Source organism: Mauremys mutica, chromosome 2 (assembly GCF_020497125.1).
Source record: "Mauremys mutica isolate MM-2020 ecotype Southern chromosome 2, ASM2049712v1, whole genome shotgun sequence".
In the NCBI taxonomy this organism is placed as follows: Eukaryota; Metazoa; Chordata; order Testudines; family Geoemydidae; genus Mauremys; species Mauremys mutica.
The window spans coordinates 27001517-27022159 of NC_059073.1; the positions used below are offsets into that span (position 1 = coordinate 27001517).

The following is a 20643-nucleotide window of genomic DNA, read 5'->3' on the forward strand; positions in this document are numbered from 1 at the left end:
ACTGGTCCCTGGGTTTTCATCCAAGTAGGTACACTGCAGCACAGATGTGACTTTTCAGTGTGATCCACGGAGATTTATCCATCCACACAATTAGGATAATAGGATTTGTGTGGCTAAAGTCCCTCTCGCCACTTTTAAAAACTTAGGGTATTCATGGTTTCAGAATCAATCTATTTCTCACTTCTTACACATGAACAAGTTTTTGAATGAGGTCTTTTCAATCCCGTAGTTATTACTTTGCCAAATATGTGTGTGTGTGTGTGTGTATCTTTAATTGGAGTAGGCAGATTCATTTACAGCAGCAAAACAGTAAAGAAAACAAAAAACGCATTCTTTCAATATTTTATTTCCATATCATCAGACCAGTGTAAATAGCTGTATCAAAATAATCATTTGTGATTTGATCCAAGATTGTATTGAAATGCCACAGAATGTGAAAAATATAGTTCACTCTTCATAGCTGGGATGCATTTGTGGGAATCTTTTCTGCATAAAACATTTAGCTTTTGTTACTTCTGTATACCCACTATTTGTTTATGTTTTCTCCAGTTCAACTTAATAGAAAGTGTAGAAACTTCCCTAAAATGGAATAAACAATAGTGAGACATTAAAAGCAGTCTTTACAATTTGACAGGAATACAAATTCAACATCATCCCAGCTTACAGTGTTGTGAAAGAGATCATAAGACCAAATACCCTTATTCTTCCCTTTGACCAAAAAACAAGATTTAGTCTTTCTAAACAAAAAAAAAAATTCTGATTTTTAAGCCAAACTCATTGTTTGGTGGTGGGGAGGGGTTCTGGCTCGTGACTTTTGAATGCTTGGGGGTGTCAAGGTGGATATTTCCTGGGTCTTCATGGGAAGAGGGGCAGAGAGAGAGGAAGAGGTTGCACATGGACATAAGCAACACCACATGGGAAGAAACTGAACCTCAGAAAGAGTGGTCTAATTTTCACCTAGTTTCAGATGTAGTTTGCGGAACGAAATGTGATGTTTTACCTTCCTGTGACTTGACACTTTGCTCTGGTTTTCAAGAGCCAAAACACATGGTTCTTTTTCTGCTAGGAGTTGGCGTTATAATTCTTTCTGAGGCTGCACTATATCATTTCCTTTCTTATTCCTGGTCACAGTGGGAAATTAGAATAATATATCAGGAAGAGGCGAGATGGAGAGTTTAAGCAGATGGCAGTGATTGTACAATATGAATGGAAAAACCAAGATAGCTTAGTTCATATGGTAACGAAGTACAAAAGGAAAGAAATTTGATGACAGATGTGAATGAAATATAAGATGGGAATAGAACAAGGATGAAATATGGAAGTCAGTCCAGCACAGTATGATTTGTGTGTGTGTGTGTGTGTGTGTGTGTGAGTGTGAGTGTGAGAGAGAGAGAGATAATATGATGGACAAGGAACTATTATTATTCTGGCATTATTATTACAATACTATGATAGCAATATCTTTGAACTGAGATCAGAGTCTAATACACCCCATTTATTAAGGCAGGGACCAACCAGATGCATAAAATATGTCTGATCCTCCATTGAAACAAATATAAACATTGCTTGAATTTGAAGGACTCAGATATTAGAACATCGTCCTGTTGTGAGACCAGTCCAGCAAGCTCAGGAGCGTACTCCTGAACCACAGGAGAAAATGAGGCCAGCCCTTTCCCATGCATCTGTGTCTGGCCCAGAAGACTCTTTTAGTTCAAGAAGCAGACATACAAATTCTGAGGGCACTTGGTTTTATTTTAATATCCAAACCACACACAATCAGGAAATTCAGTAACCCTTAAAGGGGAGAAAAAACCCAAAGGTTATTTCAGGGATAATGCTAAGCTTGAGGTTTTTAATAAAAGTTATAGCCAGAAACGCAGAAACTTGAGTAAATATATTTGGTGACAACTCTTCAGACCTGCGGCAGACAGTCAGCAATTCTTTTTAACCCTCCTTCTTCAAAATCAAATGGTATTACAAAACCAACCAAATGTATTTTTAAAGCAATCAATAGATCTATTTAGTTTACAAAATATTTAGGATTCTTTCCTATATCCTAACAAGAATTACTGCCTGTACATTTACTTGAGAGATGAGTTAAAATAACTGGTGCTTCTGGTTGAATCGTAGTCCTACTGGCCGTGTAATATTCCCTGTGTGAAGTGCATGAAACTTGAGAAACTCTTTCACAGATTGCAGTGACAGTTCTATTTCTCTTCACTCTTTGGTACTGTATCTGGACATGTTGATGTTTTAAATGAAACAGCTGTTCTGAGGATTAACAAACAACTTTTCAACAAATCGGATTGTAAATTTTATTTATATGGACACATTTACTCATCATTTCAGTAAAACAAATATACTACAATTTAAGAGACACATCTTCAGGGAATTAAACATGCCACTCAATTATAATTCAAGAGAGTGTTGAGTGTCAAGTTCTCTCAGAACTGCCTCAAATGGTTATTCCCAGATATTAACACAAAACATTCTCAAAAGGTTGATATGTCATTAAGCCATAGGAAGAGACATGGGCCATATCGTGCCATAATCTTTTTAATGGAACTCAATGGAGAATTGTGTTGAAAGAATAATGTCAGCATATGATTCATTAGAAGGAAATGTTTTTTAAATACTAGTACAGCACATCATTAGTCCCTAGATCACATTACATGATGTACATTGTATGTAATCTGCTAGAAAATGTTTACGTGTTTAAACAAAATTCATAAGCATGTATAATATATGCAGCCATATTTTCAGAATTATTAATTTTGCATGCCATGAGATTTGTGTGTCCAACTTACAAAACCTTGAGTGACATGCTGGCTTCACTGACGTCAAATAGAGTTTTGCTATTGACTTCAATATGGACAAGATTTCAGCATGTGTGTCTGATCTGTAGAGATGCTGAAGTCAATGGGAGCACTGGATCAGCAACACTTCTGAAAATAAGGCACTAGGTGTCTCACATTGGTGTTTGCAAAGTACTTTGAGATCCTGACTGAAAGATGCCATGAGACTGATCTGGCAGTCTTTACACCTATATTTCCACTGAATTCCCAAGAGAGGTATTATTTTCACCCTTTTTATAAGACTGTGATAAATTTTGTACAAGGTATGTCTTGTGAGGTATCGTTTGAAAAATCTCAATCTGAGGAACATTATTATCCTGATGAAATATGTGTGGCAACATTGTATGTATAATTATAAGAGTCTACTGTATAACATTCTTATAACATGCTCCAAGTTTAAGAAAAGCAGTCCCAAGCCAGTTTTTCAGAGACAGACACATGGGTGCCCCAGCCATGTACCAGCATAATCAGATGAACTATTATGGAGTATCTCCTAGTTAAATGGCCATTCTTTGGCAGGAAGAAGGGTGTGAGCGAGAACTTTACACATTGACAATGGAACAGATGGGAGTTTCCATGTAAACAGACTGCCTCTCGCTTGAACCCCAGCCGGAGATAATTCTCAAAGAGGGGAAGAGGGTATAGGAATGAGAAACAGAGGCCAGCAAATCACCTCTCTCCCCTCATCTCTACTCACAGAAGTTACAATGCTTAAAAGACAAAGGAAGCATCATTGATTGGGGAAAGGGTCCTGACTGGGAGGCTGTTCAGCCAGTACAGGTTGTTGTAAGCATATGGTGAGATAAAAACCTTTGTTTTGAATCCATTCAGTTTGCTAAATTAGGTATTGGTTTGCAGATTATCTTTTATCTTCTTTGTAACCAATTCTGATTTTATGCCTCACTACTTGTCATCACTTCAAATCTTTCTGTAATTAATACATTTGTTTTATTGTTTTATCTAAACCAGTGTATGCTTTGGATTGAAGTGTTTGGGAAACTCCACTTGAGATAATGGGGTCTGTGCATATCATTTTCCATTGATGAAATGACAGACATTCTATTATTTGTATTGTCCAGAAGGGTGCTGGGCAGTACAAGATGCACATTTCTGAGGGGCAAGTCTGGGACTGAGAGTTTGCTGGGGTTGCCCTGTATATAATTCATGAGTGACTGGCTGCAGCATTCACGTAATTCAGCTGGGAGTAGTTTTGCATGCTAGAGGCTGCATATGAGCAAGATCAGGAGTGACGGCTTTTACAGCAAAGCACTGTAAGAGGCACCCCAGGCTAGAGTACTGAGGGGACCCAGCTGTTTAGCAGTCTAGATTGTACCCTGGGTAACGTCATAAGACGTCCTTCCTTGTTCGTGAACAATGGACTTCAAAAAAGCAGACTTCAACAAACTCAGAGACCTGCTGGTGAGGTCCCATGGGAAGAAAATCTAAAGGAAAAAGGAATTCAGGGGGGCTGGCAGTTTCTCAAGGAGACAATATTAAAAGGCACAACTGCAAACTATCCCGATGCTAAGGAAAGATAGGAAGAAGAGCAAAAGTCCAATATGTCTCCATCAGGAGTTCTTAAATGACCTGAAAATCCAAAAGCAATCCTACAAAAAAAATGGAAACACGAATGAATTGCTAAAAAGGAGTAAAAAAGAATAGTACAAGCATGTAGGGACAAAGTCAGAAAGGCAAAGGCATAAAATGAGTTACATTTAGCAAGGGATATAAAGGGAATAATAGGTTCTTGAAATACATTAAGAGAAAGGAAGAAAGGAAAGTGTAGGTTCTCTACTTAAAGGGAAAGGACAGCTAAAAACTTGTGATTGAAGAAAGCTGAGGTGTTTAATGCCTATTTTACTTCAGTCGTCACTATTGAGCCTTTTAGTAAATAAATACTCAAACACAATTAATATTAACAACAAGGGGGAAGGAACACAAGCCAAAATAGCTATGGACCAGTTTAAAAATATTTAACTACGTTGGATGTGTTCAAGTTGGCAGGGCCTGATGAAATTCATCCTAGGGTACTTCAGAAACCAGCAGAAGCAATCTCAGAACTATTAGCAATTATGAGAGCTCCTGGAGGATGGGTAAGGTCCTAGAAGACTGAAAAAGGACAAACAGAGAAAAGAAGAATAAAGAGGACCTGGGGAAGAATAGACCAGTCAGCCTAAATTTGATACCTGGAAAGATACTGGAACAAATGATTAAACAACAAATTTGTAAGCACCTAGAGGACAACAGGATTATAAGGAAGAGCAAACATGGCTTTGTCAAAAACAAATCATGCCAACCCAACCTAATTTCCTTCTCTGATAGGGTTATTGACCTGATGAATGGGGGGGGGGGGAGTTGTAGACTTGAATATATCTTGATTTTAGTAAGACTTTTGACACAGCTCCATATGACATTCCCACAAACTAGGGAAATGTGGTCAGGATTTAATTACTATAAAGTAGGTACATAACTGGTTGAAAGGCAGCACTCAAAAGCAGTAGTTATCAATGGTTCGCTGTCAAAATGGGAGGGGATATCTAGTGGCGTCTTCAGGGGTCAGTCCCCTGTAGCTATTAAATATTTTAATTAATGACATGGATAATGGAGTGGAGAGTATGGGTATAAAATTTGCAGAGGGGTTGCACGCACTTTGGATGACAGGATTAAAACTGGAATAAGTTGCCCAGGTAGGTTGTGGAATCTCTATCATTGGAGATTTTTAAGAGCAGGTTGGAAAAACACCTGTCAGGGATGGTCTAGATCAGTGGTTCCCAAACTTTAACAACCCATGAACCCCTTTCACTAAAATGTCAAGTCTCGCAAACCGCCTCCTAAAAATGAATATTTCCAGGGATTTTTTCCATTACCTGAGTATAAATTAGAAAAGCAGTGATCTTGGAAATATAAAATTGGTTTTTAGGACATGCTGATTACACACTATGTATTATTAATTATTATTTATCATGACAGTATTTTTATTACCTTATGAAAATGGCAACACTCTTCCAAGATCTCACTTTTGTCGCTTGTATCACTTTGAATAAGCCTGTTATAAGACAAGGCTCCTATGTTTGATCAAGGAGTATCAGACGTGAAACAGCATGTAGGGATTTAAGAAGCCAACTCAGAGTTCTTCCTACACAAGCATTCAGGTCTTGAGCAGTCCAGGCAAACAACGCTCGTTACAACAAAGATTAAACTTGTTCTTCATAATAATTTTACACTAGCTGCCTATTTCATTTTAAAAACAGCAAAAAATATCCACCTCCCTTTGCATTTCTTATAAGGAGTCTTGAAGTTTAAATCTCAGTGTGATAGATATGCTTGCTTTGATCTGCTTAGCTCTTGGAAGTCCAGGGGCTCCGGGCTGCTGGCCCTGGGGTCCCTGGGACAACTCTGTCTGCCATTAGGGATTTTTTCCCCCGAGAACCCCCTGTAACATTTTGCGAACCCCCAGCGGTTCACGAACCCCAGTTTGGGAACCACTGGTCTAGATAATACTTAATCCTGCCATGAGTGCAGGGGACTGGACTAGATGACCTCTTGAGGTTCCCTCTAGTTCTATAGAATTCAAAATGACCTCAACAAATGGGAGAATTGGTCTGAATTAAACAAGATGAAATTCACTAAAGGTAAATGCAAAATATACTCCTGGGGGCATTCTGTGCCAAACAAATAAAAATTCTGCACACAATATTTAAAAATTCTGCAAATTTTATTTGTCAAAATAACACTATATAATCACACCAGTTTCAATTATTTTGGTAATTTATTTCAAAATACCTGTCAGCAAGTATGTCTGTAACAATACAGACACACAAAACTCCCCCCAGGAGTAGGGATAAAGAAACCCCTATGACAACCCAGTTCCTGTTTCTCTGCCACCTCCCCCTGCAGAGCCCAGTCAGGGGGCCACAACCCCTCCACCTTCCCTCTAGGTCCCTCTCCCTCCCTCCCTCCAGCAGTGTCTTCTATGTGCAAGCTGGGCTCTGCCAGGTCCACCGGCCCCTAGTGGCAGTTAGCAGCACTGCAGCCCATTTCTGTGGCGGAAGGAAATTCTGCATGTACAACATTAATTTCTGCAAAACTCTGCATTGCGCAGTGGCACAGAATTCCCCCACGAGTATTAAACTACCTCACTTAGGAAGAAAAAAGTCAAATGCACAAGGAGAAAATGAGAAATAACTGACTAAGTGGTAATAATGCTGAAAAGGACCTGGGAGTTACAGTAGATCACAAATTGAATATGGACAAATTAGAGAGAGTCTAGAGCAGTGCTTCTCAAAGCTGGTCTGCCTCTTGTTCAGGGAAAGCCCCCAGCAGTCCAGCCCAGTTTGTTTACCTGCTGCATCCACAGGTTTGGTCAATCGCAGCTCCTGCTGGCCGCGGTTCGCCACTCCAGGCCAATGGGGGCTGCAGGAAGTGGCACGGGCTGAGGGATGTGCTGGCTGCCGCTTCCCACAGCTCCCATTGGCCTAGAGCAGCAAACTGCAGCCAGTGGGAGCTGCAATCAGCCAAACCTGCAGATGCAGCAGGTAAACAAACCGGCCCAGACCACCAGGGGCTTTCCCTGAACAAGCAGCGGACCAGCTTTGAGAAGCACTGATCTAGAGAACAGCAACAAAAAATTTTAAAGGTTTAGAAAGCCTGACTTATGAGGAATAAGAAGTAATGGGCTTAATCTGAAGCAGGGGAGATTTAGGTTAGATATTGGGAAAATTTACTAAATATAACAGTAGTTAACCACTGGAATAGGCTTCCGACAGATTGTGGAATCTCCATCTTTTCAGAAGTTTTTAAGAACAGGTTGGACAAACAGTTGTCAGGGATGTTCTAGGTTTACTTGGTCGTCCCCCAGCACAGGGGGCTGGACTTGATGACTTCTCAATGTCCCTTCCAACCCTACATTTCTATGAATCCATGTCACATAGTACCTGCCATATGCTACCTCTCTTTTCTTGTTTTTATTATGGTAAAATGCCCCCAACTGGGACTGGATCCTCATGGTAATAGGTACTGCGCAAACACAGAAAAGAGATAATCCCTGTCCTGAAGGGGTTGCAATCCAAAAACATGCAGACTAAGCGGACAGGCTTGGGGATAGGGATACAATGCACAAGTCAAAGGAATCTACTGAAGACTCAGCACAGGTTTTTTAGTTACACGGATTTAATTATTTTTTTTAAGTGGAGGTAGAAATGGGGAGGAAGGGATTAGGAAAGAGGAGCAGTCAAAACTTGTTGATTACCTAGCTGTGATCAGGGGTTCCTGGCTGAGCCTAACCATGGTTATCTCAGAGGGGGAGAAATATAGACTGTCAGTTAGGCAGGTTCCAAGCCACATATAAGTCAAAACTAGGGCTGTCGACTAATCGCCATTAACTCACGCAATTAACTAAAAAAAATTAACAGGGATTAAAAAATGAATCGCGATTCATCGCACTTTTAATTGCACTCAAACAATAGAATACCAATTGAAATTTATTAAATATTTTGGATTTTTTCTACATTTTCAAATATTTGTATTCTGTGTTGCAATTGAAATCAGTGTGTATTATTTTTATTACAAATATTTGCACTGCAAAAATGATAAACAAACGAAATAGTATTTTTCAATTTACCTCATACAAGTACTGTAGAGCAATCACTTTATCATGAAAGTTTAACTTACAAATGTAGAATTATGTACAGAAAAAACCTTCATTCAAAAATAAAACAATGTAAAACTTTAGAGCCTACAAGTCCACTCAGTCCTAATTCTTGTTCAGCCAGTCACTGAGACAAATAAGTTTGTTTACATTTGCAGGAGATAATGCTGCCTGCTTCTTGTTTACAATGTTACCTGAAACTGAGAACAGACGTTCGCATGGCACTGTTGTAGCTGGAGTCGCAAGGTATTTACATACCAGATGCACTAAAGATTCATATGTCCCTTCATCTTCAACCAGCATTCATGTGTCCATGCTGATGATGGGTTCTGCTTGATAACAATCCAAAGCAGTGCAGACCGATGCATGTTCACTTTCATCATCTGAGTCAGATGCCACCAGCAGAAGGTTGATTTTCTTTTTTGGTGGTTCGGGTTCTGTAGTTTCTGCATCCGAATGTTGCTCTTTAAAGACTTCTGAAAGCATACTCCGCACCTCGCCCCTCTCAGATTTTGGAAGGCACTTCAGATTCTTAAACCTTGGGTTGAGTGCTGTAGCTATCTTTAGAAATCTCACATTGGTACCTTCTTTGCATTTTGTCAAATATGAGTGAAAGTGTTCTTAAAACAAACAACATGTGCTGGGTCATAATCCAAGACTGCTACAATATGGAATACATGGCAGAATGAAGGTAAAACAGAGCTGGAGATATACTATTCTCCCCCAAGGAATTTAGTCAAAATTTAATTAATGCATTATTTTTGTAACAAGCATCATCAGCATGGAAGTATGTCCCCCGGAATGGTAGCCAAAGGATGAAGGGGCATACGAATGTTTAGCATGTCTGGCACGTAAATACCTGTCAGCACTGGCTTCAAAAGTGCCATGCAAATGCCTGTTCTCACTTTCAGGTGACATAAATAAGTAGCCGGCAGCATTATTTCCCATAAATATAAACAAACTTGTTTGTCTTAATAATTGGCTGAACAAGAAGTAGGACTGAATGGACTTGTAAAACTTTAGCGCCTACATTGTTTTGTTTTTGAGTGCAGTAATGTAACAAAAAAAATCTATGTTTGTAAATTGCACTTTCACAATAAAGGGATTGCATTATGGTACTTGTATGAGGTGAATTGAAAAATACTATTTATTTTGTTTATAATTTTTACAGTACAAATATTTGTAATAAAAATAATAATATACAGTGAGCACTTTGTATTGTGTTGTAATTTAAATAAATATATTAGAAAATGTAAAAAAAATGCAAAATGCATAATGCAAAAATAGTTAATAAATGTCAATTGGTATGCTATTGTTTAACAGTGAAATCAAAACTGTGATTAATTGCAATTAATTTTTTTAATCACGATTAATTTTTTTGAGTTAGTCACATGATAACTGTGATTAATTGACAGCCCTACATTCTATTATTGTTTAACAGTGTGATTAATTGCATGATTAATTTTTTTAATCACTTGACAGCCCTAGTCAAAACCCTACATCTTAGGGTTGTCCACATGATGCACACCAAAGGGCTGTAAACTGTAGAACAGTCTAAAGTTTAGTGCTCTAGTTGTACTGTGTAGACTCTTCTGAGGTGCTCCAAAAGGTACCTTGTGCATTGATGTACTCTTGTAAGTAGTATGTTAATGCACTCTAGGAACCTTTTAGACAGAGTGTGTCAGCGTGGTCTACACAGGATGGACAGTTCGAGTGCAAAACTTTAGAGCGCTCTATAATTTACATACCGCGGGTGCACAATGCCGCATGTGTAGACAAGCCCTTAGACAACCAATGAAGACCATGCTGTTTGACAAGGGTGACATATGCCACTTAATAACAATATCTAGGGAATCAATGTATCACCTGAATAACAAACACAAAAACAGAATAATATTTGTCTCAAAGGCCAAAAATATTTCTGAAAACAAAAATTCCAAAAGAGAGACAACGCAACAAGAACAAAAGAGCCTTGAAAGAACCTGATCCTGGATACCTTCTGCACCCTACACTCTCGCTGAAGTCACTGGGGGTTTGGAGTATGCAACAAATGCAGGGTAAGGCCCTGAGCAAGTTAAAAAAAAAAAGGGACTTTGTTGTATTCAGTGTTTCTACCCAAATTATCTACTTCAACTGTCACAAGAATTTTGTTCTGAACTTTTTATTTGATGGGTCTCTGTCCAATTCAAAGTGTCTCATGTCTCATGTGATAGGACTGCCATCAATTATTTTATACCTGTTACTCCTACACCGAGTACAAATATATATAAATAAAATTAAGGTTAAGATTTTTAAATGGATATTTTTAGTAAAAATCACAGACAGGTCACGGTCAAAAAAGAAAAATTCATTGAAGCCATGACCTGTCCATGAGTTTTACTAAAAATATCTGGGACAAATGGGGATCTGCAGGTCCCCACATGGCCTGAAGCAGGGCAGATGTGCAGGAGCTAGGAGCCCCCTGCAGCAGCTGGGGGTTGTGGGGTACTCCTGCCACCTGCAGCTCGAGAGGTCCCCGCTCTGCCTGTGGGAACTGTGATCTGTGGGGTGTCCCCGCAGCCCATGGCATCCGGGAGCTGCAGGATACTCACGCCGCCTGCAGCTTCAGGGGCCCGCAGTAGCCGGGTGCTCAGGGGTTCCCTGGCCACTCATGGGAGCCAGGAGCTTGGGGGTTCCCCTACCACCACGAGCTCTGGGGGTTCCCCCACCACCCGCAGTGGCCAGGAGCTGCAGGGACCCCAGAGGCAGTGAGTGTGCCCCGCAGCTCCCTGCCCCTGCGGGCAGCGGGGGACCCTGCAGCTCTCTACCACCACAGGCTGAAGTCACGGAGGTCACTGGAAGTCACGGATTCCGTGACTTCTGTGACTAAATTTTAGCTTTATATATAATGTATCCCCCTGTAGGGAACTTCCCTTTGCCTTGCCACTCTCTGTTCAGTAGTTAGAAGACTAGGAAACAATACCAATATGAAGATTATACACCCCTGCACTATCCCTTGACAATTATCTGTATGGTAGCACCTAGGAGCCCTAGTCTTGGACCACGACCCATCATGCTAAATGCCATAAAATGCAGAACAAAAAGACAGTCCCTGCCCCAAGAGAGTTTACAATCTAATTATGCTCCTTTCTTTCTAGGAGAAGTTCACAGTTTTTCAGGTTTCTCTCATTCTCTATAATAGCCATGAAAAATCTACTGAATAGCCATGTTTCAGATTATTTTTCCCACTGCTACATCACCTTTTTTTTCTTCAGAGTTTCGTCTAATTTTATTGTCTACCCATGTTTCTAATCTCATTAAGTCCCTTATTATTTCTCTAGCCTCACTCTTGTTTCTAGTACATCCCCATTTTGTAACACGTGTGAGTTGAACAGATGCAGACGACATGTAGGCAGCCCAGCTGTGTGACATCATATTACATCCCTGATGATTAATGAAGAAGTTAAATCAGAACAGACCCAACCCTAATCCCTGAAGTACTTTACTAGACACTTCCCTCAATTTGATGTCACTTATAACTATCCTTTTCTTATGGTCTTCATACTACTTTAAAACCAAGTGATAATTCTCATATCCAAGCCCATTTGAATTAGATTTTTAAGGCTAGGCCCTTATGGAAAAGTCCAGTAGAATTTAAAACAAAATGATTGTTGAACCAACCTATAGAATTAAATAGAGAATCGTATCCCTTGTAGAGAATTCCGTGGAATGATTAACTAACCTTTATACAAAGAACTCTATTCTCTATTAAATGCTATAGATTTAGAAAGTAATTTCTATAGAATCCTATTTCACCATTATTATATTGTATAGGACTTTTCCATAAGGGGAGCTTCTATAATATGGCAGAGACACTGGCAGATCCTAAATCTGAATGTTTTTAGTGTTGTACTTAAAAAAAAGGAGTTCAAATTTACCAATGTTATCATTTGAATTAAGTCAGCCAACACTATGGAGACCACAGGAATCTCTACATTAACTTGGTATATGTTTTGGCTCATCTTTAGTTGGGTTTTGTAGTGGCATTTAAAAATATAAAAATGTAGAGTCTGTAAAACCATAATTTACATGGTGGTCTGCTATCTGCCCTTAGAACAAATGGTTACTTCCCAGCATAATGCAGGGACTGACTGGATGGTAACACTTCACAAATACCAGCCGATGAACACAGTTGCCAGAAGAAAGGAGATTCCTGTCACACAATGCAGTGACACCTAGACTTTTGGGCTTTAGTCTGAGTTCAGCCAATGGCTGGCTCCCTGTGTGGTTTCTATGAGTCACTAAAGCCAGAATTTGCAAGTTTGGGTGTCTAAAGCTAGGCACTTTTATAACCCACAGGCACCTAAATAAACAGTGGCACTCAGAGAGTAAGATGGTGTTTAGTCCAGATTCCTGGGTGAGAGCTTAAGCTGATTTTGCTTTGTAATGTTAGGAGGAACCCTTAGATATTGAACGCAGCCTTGGGTGGTGCTGACACCACGTGACAGAAGGATTACATAATTATTAGGAGCAAAGAGTCCTATGGCACCTTACAGACTAACAGACGTATTGGAGCATGAGCTTTCGTGGCTGAATACCCACTTCGTCAGATGCATGTATAATTATTAGGCTGACAGACAGAGTGTGTATTTGATTGAGACAAAATCTGAACATCTGAGGTTTTTCCTTTTGCAAAACCAAATAGAGTTGGCCTCACTGAAATATGTTGATAGTTATAAAGAGATTTATAACTATCTGTAGACACATTACTGCTTGCAACTCAGACTGTATTACTACTTCTTTGGAGAACAATAGAACACTAAATATTATGAAACTCTTAAGGCAGAAACATCTGCCACAGTTTGACAGCACCTGTCTGCCCTCTAGGTATTGAGCTAAATTGGGATATTGAGCTGGAAAGTTCTTAGGGGAGCAGAACAGATGAGATAACAGAGGTATTTTACAGGAAAGAGTTGATTACTCTTCCAGAACAAACTACCATCCCTTTCTTCCATCTATAGTATTTATCACACATCTAATTTTAAAAAAAGTTCCAAATATGAGTGTTCAACAAAAGGTGATTTTTCCAAATTCTACCAGTACTAGCTAAATAAACTGAACTGAAGCAAGGGCCCTGCTGAGGTTACAATTTGCCTCTAAAGCTGCTGACCTACAGCAACCCTGCAAATTTCCTGATATATGCTGCTATCGGGCCTCATTCTCCAAACTGTTATGCATATAAGACACTTTATATGCTCTATTATTTTCAATGGGTCTACTTGTGTGAGCAAAGTTATTCCTGCAAGTAAACATTTTCAGGATTGTGCCCACTGAGCCCACCCGTTTGTAGTATGGAACCATCACAGTAATATTAATGAGACTATAATTCAGAGTCAAATTAATTAAACTCTTCACTAGCAGATTAGGCTTCCAGCAGCAACTCAGAAGTGTTCCCTTCCAGTAGTGGAATCTCAATCCTCAGATAAGACAACTGAGCTCAAGATAAGAAGTGACACAAAGGAATGGAATGGAACAAGTCATGCCAGAGATCCTAATGTGAAGGTGGGGTCATCCCCTGGCTGACTGACAGTTGGTGAAGGATATTAATGGATGTGCCAGCCCCAAAAATATCCCCATCACACTGAAACAAAATTAAAATTGAGGGTGGGGTTGAAAAAGGATTAAGAAGATTCCCTCAGGAATTAGATAATAATGCAGAGGCCCAGCTCCCCTAGTCCCACATATTTGCAATTAAGTGTCAGGAGATTCATCCACCTCCATGAGGGGAAGACAGGGTCACCCGATCCTCAGTAACACACCTCCTCCCAGGTAAAGTTGTGTTCAATAGTTCTAGACTTCAACAGGCTCCTGACCCCACTGAATCCCCTCTTGCAGCTGTGCACAACCATCACAACTCTTGTGCACTGGAAAGCCCCAGCAGCATGCCAGAATTACACAAATCCCATGAAGATATACAGACATGTTACTCTGTAATCAACCACCAAAAGATGTGCTCTCTCATCCCTCTGACCACTCCCAGAACTCCGTTTGATGGAGGCTGGCTTTTTAAAAGGTGCTTTTTGACCTTTGATAGCAAACTAACATCTCTCCTGGATGTTGGCCAGCTGTGGGACCAACATTCATGACATCCCAGGTTTATCCATAGCTATAAAGCACCCAGCACCATAGTTTTAATTCCTGCAAACCCACTATGACAATACTTCAATGTGCAACTAAATATGGAAATCTATCAAAGGTGATTATGTGGCCTCCCTTATTGTAGTTTCTGAGCTGCTCACAGTCTTTAATGTATTTATTCTCACAATGCCTCTGTGAGGTAGGCAAAAGCTATGATCCCCATTTTACAGATGGGAAATGGAGACAGACGAAGTGACTTGCCCAAGGTCGTGTAGGAAGCCTATGGCAATGAAGAGACTTAAATCCTGCACTCCCAAATCACAGACTAGTGCTCTAACCACTGGACTGCTCTTCCTCTCAGCAACAGTGCATATGGACAGCATCCTACACATTTATTTATAGACATTTCTATAGTGCTAGATTGAAGTATGGATTAAAGCCAAGAGGACTGGAAACACCATTAATACACAAAAGCTCTTGCCATGTCAGACCATAATATGAAGTTGCTCTTTGACATATGTCAGATTTTAGTATAGAGCCATTCTGGTATTAATAAGAATATAATTCAGAATTCACATTATAAATTATATATAGAGAAAAAAAATGTACTGTGCATTGTTGACTGGAATCTCCTTTCCTCTGGCAACTGTGGTCTATGATATTTGTGTATTAGAGGCTGTACCCATACATAATTTAAGTCTTTTGCCACATGCACGTGATCTCTTGCTAGTGCCCAGTCAACTACAGTATTTATGACTGGGGAACTTATAAAACTAAACTTGACAAACACCAAATACAGTAGAAAACAATCCTGCACCCGCAATGGGAGGGACTAGAGGAACTAGCGGGTTTTTTCCCTCTGATTTCTATGAAAACCTTGAGGGAAGAAAAATAAAGCAGACTGCAATGGAAGAAGCAACTGAAAAAATAAGCAAAAACAACAGGAATCCTTGTGGCACCTTAGAGACTAACAAATTCGTTAGTCTCTAAGGTGCCACAAGGACTTCTTGTTGTTTTTGCTGATACAGACTAACACGGCTACCACTTTGAAACCTGATAAAATAAGGATTCTTCAGGAGACAAGAAGGTGGTTTACTTGGTCCTGCAATGGTGCAGGGGACTGGACTTGATTACTTTGAGGTCCCTCGCAGCCCTACATTTCTATAATACTATAAAATAATTAGTGTTGTAAAGGCGGCCTTCTGGATCCTGATTGACTCACAATCCAAGAGCTAGAGTGCAGAACAAGCAGATGGAGATACATTTTAAGCAATCTCTAATTAGCCTCATTAATACAAAGTTAATGAGTTCTGTGAGTTAAAGAGTTCAGTAGAAATCAAAATTTAAAAGCTATGCATGGGACTCAGAACAACGTCTACAATCACACTAGTTAGAACAAGGTTATGCTTCCGGAGTGTTCACCATCAGGGATCAAGAGAAGCATTCCTTCCCATGATGCAATATTGCAAAATTAAATGCATTAGAGAGGACTTTCCATCATTTCTATTGAAACATCTGGCATTGACTATTATTAGTGATGAGAAACTGACCTAGTGGATTATTAATCTGTTCTGTTATGGTCATTCTTAACTACCTCTGTGTGAATCTTCTCCTCTATCTCACCTAGTATCATTCAAAAAGATCTATTGTATCCTTGTTCTTGTGTTACAGCTAATAAGATCATACATACTTGTTTCTTATCTGAAATTTTTATTTTAATTTTTTGGCAAGGAGAGGAGACGTAGGTGTATTTCTCAGGACTCCAGTCTGTCTCCCCCATCTCTTCTAGCACTGTCCACAAAGTGGCCAAGTTCAAGCAGAGTTGTTACCTCATCTGCAAAACTTACTGTGGTGTAGAAACAAAGGGATGTAGCTAAAATGTATACCAAGTAATCATAGTTTATATCATTCCTTGAAAGAACTTCTACTGAAAATGCAGCATCATGCAAAGAAATCACACTGGAAAAGTTTTATTATGAAAGAAAATATTCATCAAAACAACAAAAGCACAGTTGTGTGGAGAGACAGACAGACAGACAGATGTGTCTTTTATTCTAAGGGAAGTTTTGCTTTCAAATATTTCAGAAAGATTTACAATACTGTTGGATGATATATAGTCCAAGAACAATTAATTTACAGTTTGCAACTTTAACTGCTAAAGATTAATAGTAATTATTAAACCACTTCATACATGGGATAAGAGGGAAGGTCCTCTCATGGATTGGTAACTGGTTAAAAGATGGGGGGGAAAGGGTAGGAATAAATGGTCAGTTTTTAGAATGGAGAGAGGTAAATAGTGGTGTCCTTCAGGAGTCTGTATTGGGACCAGTCCTATTGAACATATTCATAAATGATCTGGAAAAAGGGGTAAACAGTGAGGTGGCAAAAATTGCAGATGATAACTATCCTGAGTAGTTTTGTAAGTCCCAACCAGACTGCAGAGAGCTACAAAAGGATCTCACAAAACTGGTTGACTGGGCAACAAAATGGCAGATGAAATTCAAGGTTGATATTTGCAGAGTAATGCACATTGGAATACATGATCCCAACTATACATATAAAATGTTGGGGTCTAAATTAGCTGTTACAACTCAAGAAAGAACTTGGAGTCATTGTGGATGGTTTATTTATAATAGATATATCTCCAATTGCCTAGAACTGAAAGGGACCTTGAAAGGTCATTGAGTCCAGCCCCCTGCCTTCACTAGCAGGACCAAGTACTGATTTTTGCCCCAGATCCCTAAGTGGCCCCCTCAAGGACTGAACTCATAACACTGGGTTTAGCAGGCCAATACTCAAACCACTGAGCTATCCCTCCCCCTAGGAGACTGGACTGGCTTCCCCGGTGGTGATTTAAAAGGCCCAGGGCTCCAGCCGATGCAGATCTTTAAAGGCCCTGCCTCTTCCGGTTGAGGTCATGCTCCCACTCAGGACTCCGGCGTACCGGTAAGTCCTTTCAGTTACTTTCACCCCTGCCTATACCTCATAACCTACTATTATACCTTGACCAGACAAACAAGATGTTTCAAGCTTCCTCCAGTGAGTAAACTACATTTCCGTCCCGCACAGAGAATATTCTTATCTCCAGGGCACATTGTAGATTTCTGTTACACATCACACACACAAAAACTACATCAAAAGGATATGGTTAAAGTTGTAAAGTCAAGATCTCAAAAGTTAGGAAATGACAGAATTAACATTACTAGTGCAATACGATGCAGGATTAAAACAAAATAATCACAGAAGCACCATGGGTAAGTGCCTGAATTGCAAGGGATGGACACAACTGCCAATTCCCCCTCCCCATACCATTGGACAATAGGTTTTGCTTATGGAATAAGAAGCAGACAGGCAGTGGAGACACGCTGCCATTTGCAGAGTAAAAATTTATTAGAGAAATAGCAACAGAAGTGATCTATTCCCCATTCAGCTGACTGTGGAGATGGCAGAGTAATGTGTTTGCATTTTTCCCTAATTAATGCTCTATCTCAACCTTCCAACATTTCATGATTTTCCAATGCCAAATGCTTGATGAGACAGCAGATACAGTAGAACCTCAGCATTCTGAACACCAGAGTTACGAACTGACCAGTCATCCACACACTTCATTTGGAATTGGAAGTATTCAATTGGGCAGCAGCAGAGTTAAAAAAAAACAAAAAAAGCAAATACAATACTATACTGTGTTAAATGTAAACTACTAAAAAAAATTAAGGGGAAGTTTAAAAAAAAGATTTGATAAGGTAAATAATTTCTGTTCACGTTTTATTTAAATTAAGATGGTTAAATGCAACATTTTTCTTCTGCAAAGTAAAGCTTCAAAGCCAGGGGTGGCTCTAGCAATTTGGCCGCCCCAAGCAGTCATGCGTGCGGGAGGTGCACCGGAGCCGGGGGACCAGCGGACCTCCCGCAGGTATGACTGCGGAGGATCCACTGGTCCCGCGGCTCCAGTGGACCTCCCGCAGCTGCGGAGGGTTCGCTGGTCCCGCGGCTCCGGTGGAGTATCCGCAGGCATGTCTGCGGGAGGTCCACCCGAGCCACGGGACCAGCGCACCCTCCGCAGTCATGCCTGCGGGAGGTCCGCTGTCCCGCGGCTCCGGTGGACCTCCCGCAGCTGCGGAGGGTTCGCTGGTCCCGCGGCTCCGGTGGAGTATCCGCAGGCATGTCTGTGGGAGGTCCACCCGAGCCGCGGGACCAGCACACCCTCCGCAGTCATGCCTGCGGGAGGTCCGCTGTCCCGCGGCTCCGGTGGACCTCCCGCAGGCATGACTGCGGAAGGTCCGCCAGACCCGCCTGCCGCCCTCCGGTTAAAATGCCGCCCCACGCGCACGCTTGGCGCGCTGGGGTCTGGAGCCGGCCCTGTTCAAAGCTGTATTAAGTCAATGCTCAGTTGTGTAAACCTTTGAAAGAATGACCATAACATTTTGTTCAGAGTTACGAAAAATCTCCATTCCCAACATGTTTGTAACTCTGAGGTTCTATTGTACATTAAAATTTGTCAAAGTGAAAGTCTGCACAACGTTTAAGCCAGTAAAGAATCCAGCCTAATGGTATCTTTATATTGACTTAAAAGGGGCTGGATTGGGAACAGAGCTGTACAAAATAAAGAATTAAAGTCAGGATCCACAAAAGTAGCAACAAATAGGGCAAAAAAGTGAGCTACTTGCAAGTTTTACGTTACCCCAGCACACATCCCAGCTTCACAGAAAACCCTCAGACAAGACCAACAGTTTTTCATAGAAAACTTTTGCATTTCTTCTGAGCATATGGCACACTTCCATTTTGGTATTCAATACTAACCATCCGTATTTACATGGCACGTGAAGACCTTCAGAGAACTAAAGCAAGTTTGGAAGTTAAAAGATTTAATAAATAAAAAGAAGGACTGAATCATGACACGGGGAGGCAACAGACCACAACTTTCTTTGCCAACTTCTTCCCCCCTTTCTCCTTTGCAGATAGACTCAGTTCTGCCTCTACTCTTGTCTCCCTGAAAGGTGTAGCAGATCCTCTCCTGAAATCTGACTCAGGCACCTTCTCTCTCTGAGCCAATTCAACACTTTCTTCAAACGTTATTACAGGCCCAGCTTTTTCCACCCTGGCCTTTTTCACTTCTTAAGCCTCTAAATTTGGTATGAACCATGCTGTACAAAACCAAACCGTATTAATTTAGATACTGTCTTGTAATTATTTAACAGACATATAGGGTATAATCCACAGCCCACTGAAATCAGTGGAAAGATTCCCATTGACTTCAATGATTGTTGGACCAATAACATAGTGTTTGCACTACCAGAATGAAATGGCACTGGAGAGGTGAGAATCTTGAAACTGTCTATTTATTGCAGAAAGATTATTTGAGGTCATATCAAGCTCTTCTTGCCCTTGCTTGTTCTGCAGATCATAGATAACCGCTAAAGGAAATAATTGCCTTCAGTGTTATTTCTGAAAGGAGGATTTCTTTTAATAATTCAGAACCAACCAGAAGCTATGTTATGTATTAAATGCAGAATGGATTTTCTTGTATGTGCTATATATATTCTGGAAATGTTTCTGATGACTAGCACAGTTGCATTACGCTCCAAGTCTGCTAAATTTCTTTTTGTTAACCTGTAAAGAATCTCTCTCTCTCATACACAAAATCAAAACATCTAAAATAAAACTTGTGTAACTACACATAACTTCCTGATTTTTGCATACCAGTGTTTTGCGTGCAAGTGTTTGCATGCATCAGACAGACAGCTGTACATAAAAATCAGGTAGTTATGCAAGGTTGATTCTAGGGGACAATGTAATAAAATATGCCAATTTCACATCAGTTCCAAGCATGACAATCATATTTAATTCTGTCATTATTATATATATACTATGTTGAATAATGAATGGAAGTGCAGAAATCAGGCAAGACTATCTGTTTCATGCAGGTTCAAAAGAATACTTTCAATTATTTTTCATGCTGTTTAGTTTTAAAACTCTGTTTAAAGCTGAAAAATAGAACAGCAAAGTAAAGAAAACTTTCTATTG

At 40.1% G+C, this 20643-nt stretch overlaps 1 protein-coding gene across 2 annotated transcripts in view; it reads right to left on the reverse strand.

The window, feature by feature from the left end:
- Positions 1 to 20643, reverse strand: part of COL14A1 (collagen type XIV alpha 1 chain) — a 198939-nt gene that overhangs the window by 130174 nt on the left and 48122 nt on the right. The window lies entirely within an intron of this gene.